Source organism: Urocampus carinirostris, chromosome 3 (assembly GCF_059441175.1).
Source record: "Urocampus carinirostris isolate Australia breed hairy pipefish chromosome 3, RoL_Ucar_1.0, whole genome shotgun sequence".
In the NCBI taxonomy this organism is placed as follows: domain Eukaryota; kingdom Metazoa; phylum Chordata; class Actinopteri; order Syngnathiformes; family Syngnathidae; genus Urocampus; species Urocampus carinirostris.
Genome location: NC_142351.1, coordinates 56,947,986 through 56,955,124, shown reverse-complemented (window position 1 = coordinate 56,955,124; position 7,139 = coordinate 56,947,986).

Below are 7,139 nucleotides of genomic sequence, written 5' to 3'. Positions count from 1 at the left end.
GACTATTTTACCGTCCCACCGTTTTCAAGATCCAGGGCGGAGCCTCACTTGGTGGCAACACATAACAATTGCAGGAAGTTGGAAGAGGAGCGAGGAAGTTCCTGTTGGCAGATGATGCCGAAGACGAGGCCGACTACATGCCCTGCACGTAATTGGCTGACTGAAGGAGCTGAAATCATTTTTTGGCTCTATTAGATTTATTGCATCCACGTCAAGTATGGCTTCCTCATTTTGTAAATCCTTCATTTAAATATATTTACCTTCATACTTGTCCTCACCACATTTGAGTCCTCAAGTGTCCAGAGAAACCTTGACACAACCCAAAAGGGGAAAAATTTGTTTAGAATTAAAATCAGAGTGTTGTTAAACTATCTGAAAATGTTTGTTTTTTTTACATGATGCTCAACAGTTATTTACCCAAAAATGAATGATAGCAACAATACTCCTAATATTGACAGCTTTAGGAAAACTCTTTAAACTACTCTTTGATAACCAATTGAGGAAAGATTTAGACAATGAACAAAAGAAAATGTATTTTAGAGATGAGTCGTTTTCACTCCACACCAACAATACGTAATGTTTTTAGTTTATTGAGTAAAACTAAAATTAAATAAAAATGCACCAGGGGTGGCGAACAATTTTGACACAAAGAGCCAAAATTTTTAACCGTGAGAGTCAAATAGCCACGCCTTGCACTGACCTACCGTGACAGACAGACACACACAAAGAAACACAGTTAAAAACATATTATTTTCCATAACACACTCCTCTCCTTACAATACAAGTATTGTTCTAAACATGAAACAAGGCAAAGAGCCACGGTATATAGAAAATGATGAGGCAAAGAGTCACATTCTTATTGGCCAAGAGCCGCATGCGGCTCTAGAGCCACGTGTTCGCCATCCCTGTAATATACCATATTTTCTGCACTATAAGGCGCACTGTATTAAAAGGCGCACCCCCCAAAAATGCTTTTTTGTCATTTATTTTCCATACATAAGGCGCAACAGACTATAAGGCACTACAGTAGGAACGTCAACAAAACAGTCAGATAGTTCAGTCAAACTTAAATAACCCCTTACTATCCAGACGGCCCACCGTGGGACTGTTTAAAGGCAAATACATGTCTCAGAGACATATGATCATGGGGAAAAACACTATCCTAATCATAGATGAAGCGATAATGTAATTGTCGCTTCGGCTTCGCATATACTAAAATTGGAACGATGGCGGACGCATTAGGTTAGCACTGCTCGTTCTATGCGTTTATACTCTCATTGGCGTCGGTTTTGAGTGTGTTGTTAACTATTAATTTTACAATTCGAACCATTTTGACAATGCTAGAAGTAAAGCAGCCGAGTCCTGCCATGGCCGGGCATAATCCCGGCGGGCGGAGACATAACTGCGTACAATTCTTGCTCAAAGATGTTGTGGCAATTTCGGAGGGAATGTTAAGGCTGAATTTTAGTAACAAGTTAATTGAAAAGCTTCTGAAGTTTAAAAAGGAGGAGATACATGCTGTCATAAAAATGGCTTCTGGCAAGGGCTTTGATGTAAGTTTTGTAACGGCGGCTCTTTATCAAGAGTTTTGGAATCGCTTTGAGGAAGTGAGGCCCCAGTTTTCTGGATTTACAGTGGAGAAGCTGACTGATAATGCAATTTTCATTGTCAGAATGTTTAGTGAGGTGGTGAGTGCTGATGACGTCTGTTATTGGTTCAGTAGATACTGCTCGGTAAAAGGCCAGGCTATGAAGGTCAGGGATGAGAAAGGCTATTGGACTGGTGCCTGGAGGGTACCCATCCAACAATGGCAAGATCCTCAGGGCTTTCAGGGACTGAAACACCTCCCGTCGACTATATTCCTGGGGGAAAACCATGGCTTTATCGACTATCAAGGACAACCGAAACTCTGTCGCAAATGTGGTGAGCATGGGCATCTGGCTGAGGTATGTGATCGATTTTTTTGTGGAAAGTGCAGGACAATTGGACATTCCTTTGAGGAATGTACCAATAGCAGAAAATGCAACCTCTGTGGAGAAACGAACCACCTCTATAGAAACTGCCCGAAATCGTTTGCTAACAAATTGAAAGCTGGGAAGGCAGTTAACAAAGACAACAAAGACAATGAAATGATGTCAGACAACATAGATAATGAAATGAATAAATGTAACAAAGACAATGAAATGAATAAAGATAACAAAGACAATGAAATGAATAAAGTTATGGAAATACCAAATGAAAACGAACAAGAAATGAATAAAGTTATGGAAATACCCAATGAAGATGAACAGGAAATGAATAAAGTTATGGAAATACCCAATGAAGATGATCAAGAAATGCACAAAGAAAATGGACAAGACAAACAAATTGAAAATGCAGATGTCCCCACTAAAACCCCTGGAGGAGTGACCAAAGAATCAAATTTGAATCAGGAAGGACCTGGAAATTCTAATTCGATTTCTCATACAATACCTGAATTTGGACAAGACAAACAAATAGAAAAGGCAACTGCCACTCCAAAAACACATATCAATCAGAAAGTGCCTGGAAGAGAGTCCAAATTAGCAAATTAGTTTGCTACGCCACTGCCGGGATTTGGAGAAGACAAATAAATCGAAAAGGCGAACGACTCTCCAAAAACCCATACGGGCACAGGAAAGAGGGGTAAAACTAAGACAAAATTGGGGGTTGTGAAAACACCGGAAACAAAGAGAAGAGATTTAGAAGAAAGCCGATTGCCGATGAAAAAGCCCACAAGGGAACTGTATGAAGTTGAGCCAGAGGAAGTCGGGGAGGGAAAAAATCTGACCCTTTGTGGGCAGGGAAGTAAGAGACCCCTCGATAGGTCCTCTGGCTCACCCTCTAACCCAGAAAAAAGGGGAAGACCTGGAACCACAGACAGAGTCAGAGGATTCCAGAGTTTTCCCTGGTGAGTCTCCAAATGAGCTACTGCTCTTAAGTGATGTGTCTGACACAGGTGACACTCCCGATGATCACCAAAGAATGGACTCGGATCCCCCGGTTTTGTCTAAGTAGTTTAAATACTTTAACAACAATTATGAACATTACATTCTCTACTATCAATGTGAGAAGTGTGAGATCAAAGGTTAAGGTTCACAGCGTTTTATCGTTCTTCAAAACTATCAGAACCGAAGTGTTTTTACTACAAGAATGCTGCATCCCCTTTCTAAAAAATTATAAACAGTGGGAAGAAATTTGGCCATATCCGTCATTATGGAGTGGCTCGAACGAAAACCGTAACGATGGGGTAGCCATTTTAACAAACAACCCTCAACTCATCATAAAGTGGAGTACTGTGATGAGAGACGGACGCGCAATCTTAGCAAGACTTTCTTATATAGGGAATGATTTTAACCTCATTAACATATACGGCCATACCGACAGACAACTCAGGTACGAACTCTTAGAGGACATCCAGTCGCATATGCTAGGCCATCAACCACTAATCGTGGGAGGAGATTTTAATTGCATCCTAAGTAGGAAGGATAGAAAGAGGACCGATGACGAGTTTAAAGTAGATAAAACATCAACTTTATTACAAGACATGTGCCGGACATTTAAACTGGAGGACTGTTTCAAATCCATACATCCAGGAGAGGAGGGCTTCACCTGGTTCAGTAGTGACAATGCCAGAGCTTCTCGAATAGACTACATATTTACAAGGGGTTTAGCACTGAGTGATGCAAGATTAATTCCTGTTTTTTTTTCGGATCACTTGCTACTGTCCTGCTCTTTCTCATTTCCTTCAGGTATGACTGTTGGGAAGGGTCTGTGGAAGTTAAACTGCTCCCTGCTGGAGGATGAGGCTCTAGCCGCACAATACAGGGAGCTGTACAAAGACTGGCAGACCCTTCAAGACTTGTATGATTCACGACCACAATAGTGGGAAATGACAAAAAAACGAACACAGACCTTTTTTAAAAATGCAGGGAAAAACAAGAAACTTAAAGAGATGAAACGCATGTCGGGACTACAAAGAAGACTCCAACGCTATTTCATCCTAACAGAAAAGGGGATGGACTTTAATGATGAAATCATAGAGACCAAACAAGAACTAAACGCTTTGGCGGAAATAAAGAGCAAAGGCATCATAATAAGAAGCCGAGAAAGAGAAATAGAAGAAGGGGAAAAATGTACACGCTACTTTTAAAAAAAAATATGAGCAAAAGTGAGGGGCTTTTTAAACTTCAAAACGAAAACGGGCAAGTAACAAAGGAAAGTAGTGAAATAACCAAATTAGTCGAAGACTACTACAAAAAATTATATGAAAAGAAAGAAACACATGAGAATGAAATGGGGCATGTATTAGATCATATTTCAAGATCAGTGCGTCAAGACCCCTTTTTAACATCGGACTTTATCCAAGACCAACTGAATGATTGCATAAAGACTATGAAAAAAAGGCAAATCACCCGGGAAGGACGGGCTCAACCTCGAATTTTACCGGACTTTTTGGGATATTTTAGCACCAGATCTGATTACTGTTTTTAACGAATTTTCCAGTCGAGACAACATGCCAGACAGTTTCAGAATAGGGATAGTTACTCTATTGCGCAAAAAAGGAGACAAAATTGAATTAAAAAAACTGGCGACCCATAACGCTTTTAAACGTGGACTGTAAAATTTTCAGCAAGCTTCTAGCAACACGAATGTCTGTAGTCTTGGGATACTTGGTTGATCCGGACCAAACCTGTGCCATCGTGGGAAGGAAGATCAGCGACAGTCTCATGCTGATCCGTGACACCATTTGTTATGCGAGAGACAGAAACATGCGACTAGCGGTCCTAAACCTAGACTTTGAAAAAGCCTTTGATCGAGTCTCGCACCAATACCTCTTCAGGGTATTGCAAACATGTGGTTTTCCCCAAAAATACATCAAGTGGGTGGGACTGCTATACGGAGACATCTACAGCAAATTCATGATTAACGGGAATTTATCGGAAGCAATCGAGATCAACTGCGGTGTATGTCAAGGTTGCCCTATGTCTCCCCTTCTCTATGTTCTTTGCATTGAACCTTTGGCACAAATGTTAAGAAAAGATAGATTTGTCGAAGGGATCAATATCCCAGGAAGTGGGGGACAAATTACCAAGTGTGTTTTGTACATGGATGATTTTAATATTTTATGTACTGACCGCGCATCTGTTGGAAGAGCCCTTGACTTGACTGACCTGTTTGGGGGGCGTCTGGGTCAAGGCTAAATAGAGAAAAATCACAAGTGAAGTTTTATGGAACGTGGAAAGAGACAGAAAAGGCAGGACTCCCACTGACGGTGTTAAAGACAGACCAGAAAATCCTAGGGATAAAATTCAATGCGGATGGAGGAGGCGAGACCAACTGGGATGACGTGACAAGGAAAGTTAAGCAAAGACTTGTTTTTTGGTCACTAAGAAAACTGACAATAGAGGGGAAGGTCCTAATCATCAAAGCGATCATCCTCCCACTGCTTTTGTCAATCAGTTTAGTTTTTATGCCCAAAAGAAACGTGCTGTTACACCTGGACCGAGCCATCTTTCGCTTTGTCTGGGGCTCAAAGTGGGAACGGATAAAAAGAAATACAATGAAAAAGAAAAAGGAAAAAGGGGGGAAAGGAGTGCCTGACCTCCAGCTTTTCCTGGGAAGCAAATATGTCTCTCTCCACTTCCAAAACGCTGTGGGCCCACCCAACAACCCGAAAAGTCAAGCAATGACCCGGTTCTGGATGGGCTCAAATTTGCAGAAGCTAAAGCTTGAACCAAACAATCGTTTGATTCCAGTTTCATTTAACTTGCCACCAACACATCTCTTTATTCGGGATTTTTTAAAGAAGTTTGATTTGGAAACACATGAATGTCACACTTTACAAAACCACAGGGCCCTTAGTGCTATTGTGCAAGAGCGAGCAACAGTAAGTCCTGTGCAGGGGCTTGCGTTTGGCGAACCTACAATGGTTTGGAGCAACGTGAATCATCCTGCCCTCCGAAACAGACTACGAGACTTGTCATGGATGGTGGCTCATGAGGTTCTCCCAGTCAGAGCCGTAATGCACCACCGAGGAATGTCAGCGACTTCGACATGCCCTCGACCTGGCCGTGGCGCCCAGGAGTCGATGAGGCACTTTTTTTGTGAGTGCAACACTGCCAAGGACTTGTGGACAATGGCCGACCAACTAGGAAAATTCCCGGACTTGCCAGCAGGGGAGGTCCCTGATGCACAGTACGTGCTTTACGGGGTGAGTCGGTCGAGAAGTTCTCGGAACGACTTTGCCAGGGACTGGCTCACTCTCGCCGCCATCAAGGACGCCATCTGGACCTCCAGAAACCTGCTGGTATGGAGGTGCAGGCAGATCCCCCCGTGGCTGTGCTCCAAATGGCTGCAGATACCATACAATCTGCGAGCGGTGGGCCTAGGACGCAGCCATAAAGAAGAATCGCCTGCACCCACCCGGAGGGGGGAACCGGAGCTACACTGTGGGGGCCCCGGCAGCAACGGCCTGGGTTGTGGAAAGTAGAAGTAAGAAGGGAGAGGACCCACACAGAGGACTGGAGGATGCTGCTTGGGAGGGTGGGATGGCAGAGCTATGCCCTTGCACAATAGTATTGCCCTTTACACGTTGGTTAACTACTGTTAAAAGATAATAACTCTGAAATTGTTTAATTGATGTTGGAAAAGTCAGGAAAAAATGTTAAAACGTCATATCGTCACGTCATATTGTCAGATATAACAAAATTGTCAATATGCTTGATGGCTGTTGAGATTGTCGTGTTTGTTTTGCTGCTGTTGGTGTCGGTGGATTTGTTCAGACAAAAAACAATCGACTTTGGCCTGGACGGATCTATTGACACTAACAAAGATGTTATATAACGAAATTGTGAATATGCTTGATTGCTATTAAGATTTTCGAGAAGGGTTGTTCAAACCTCACAACGTGTTTGCTGTTAAACGTCATATTGAAATATAATATTGTGAATGTGCTTGATTGCTGTTGAGATTGTCAAGATTGTTTTTTGTTATTAGTGTCAATAAATTTGTTCAAACCATCGTCTCAGAGACATACAAGACATGGTGTCGTTACGATGTCACCAGTCACTGAAATACCTCATGCCAAATATCATTAGAAATCGTAAATACGTGGGATT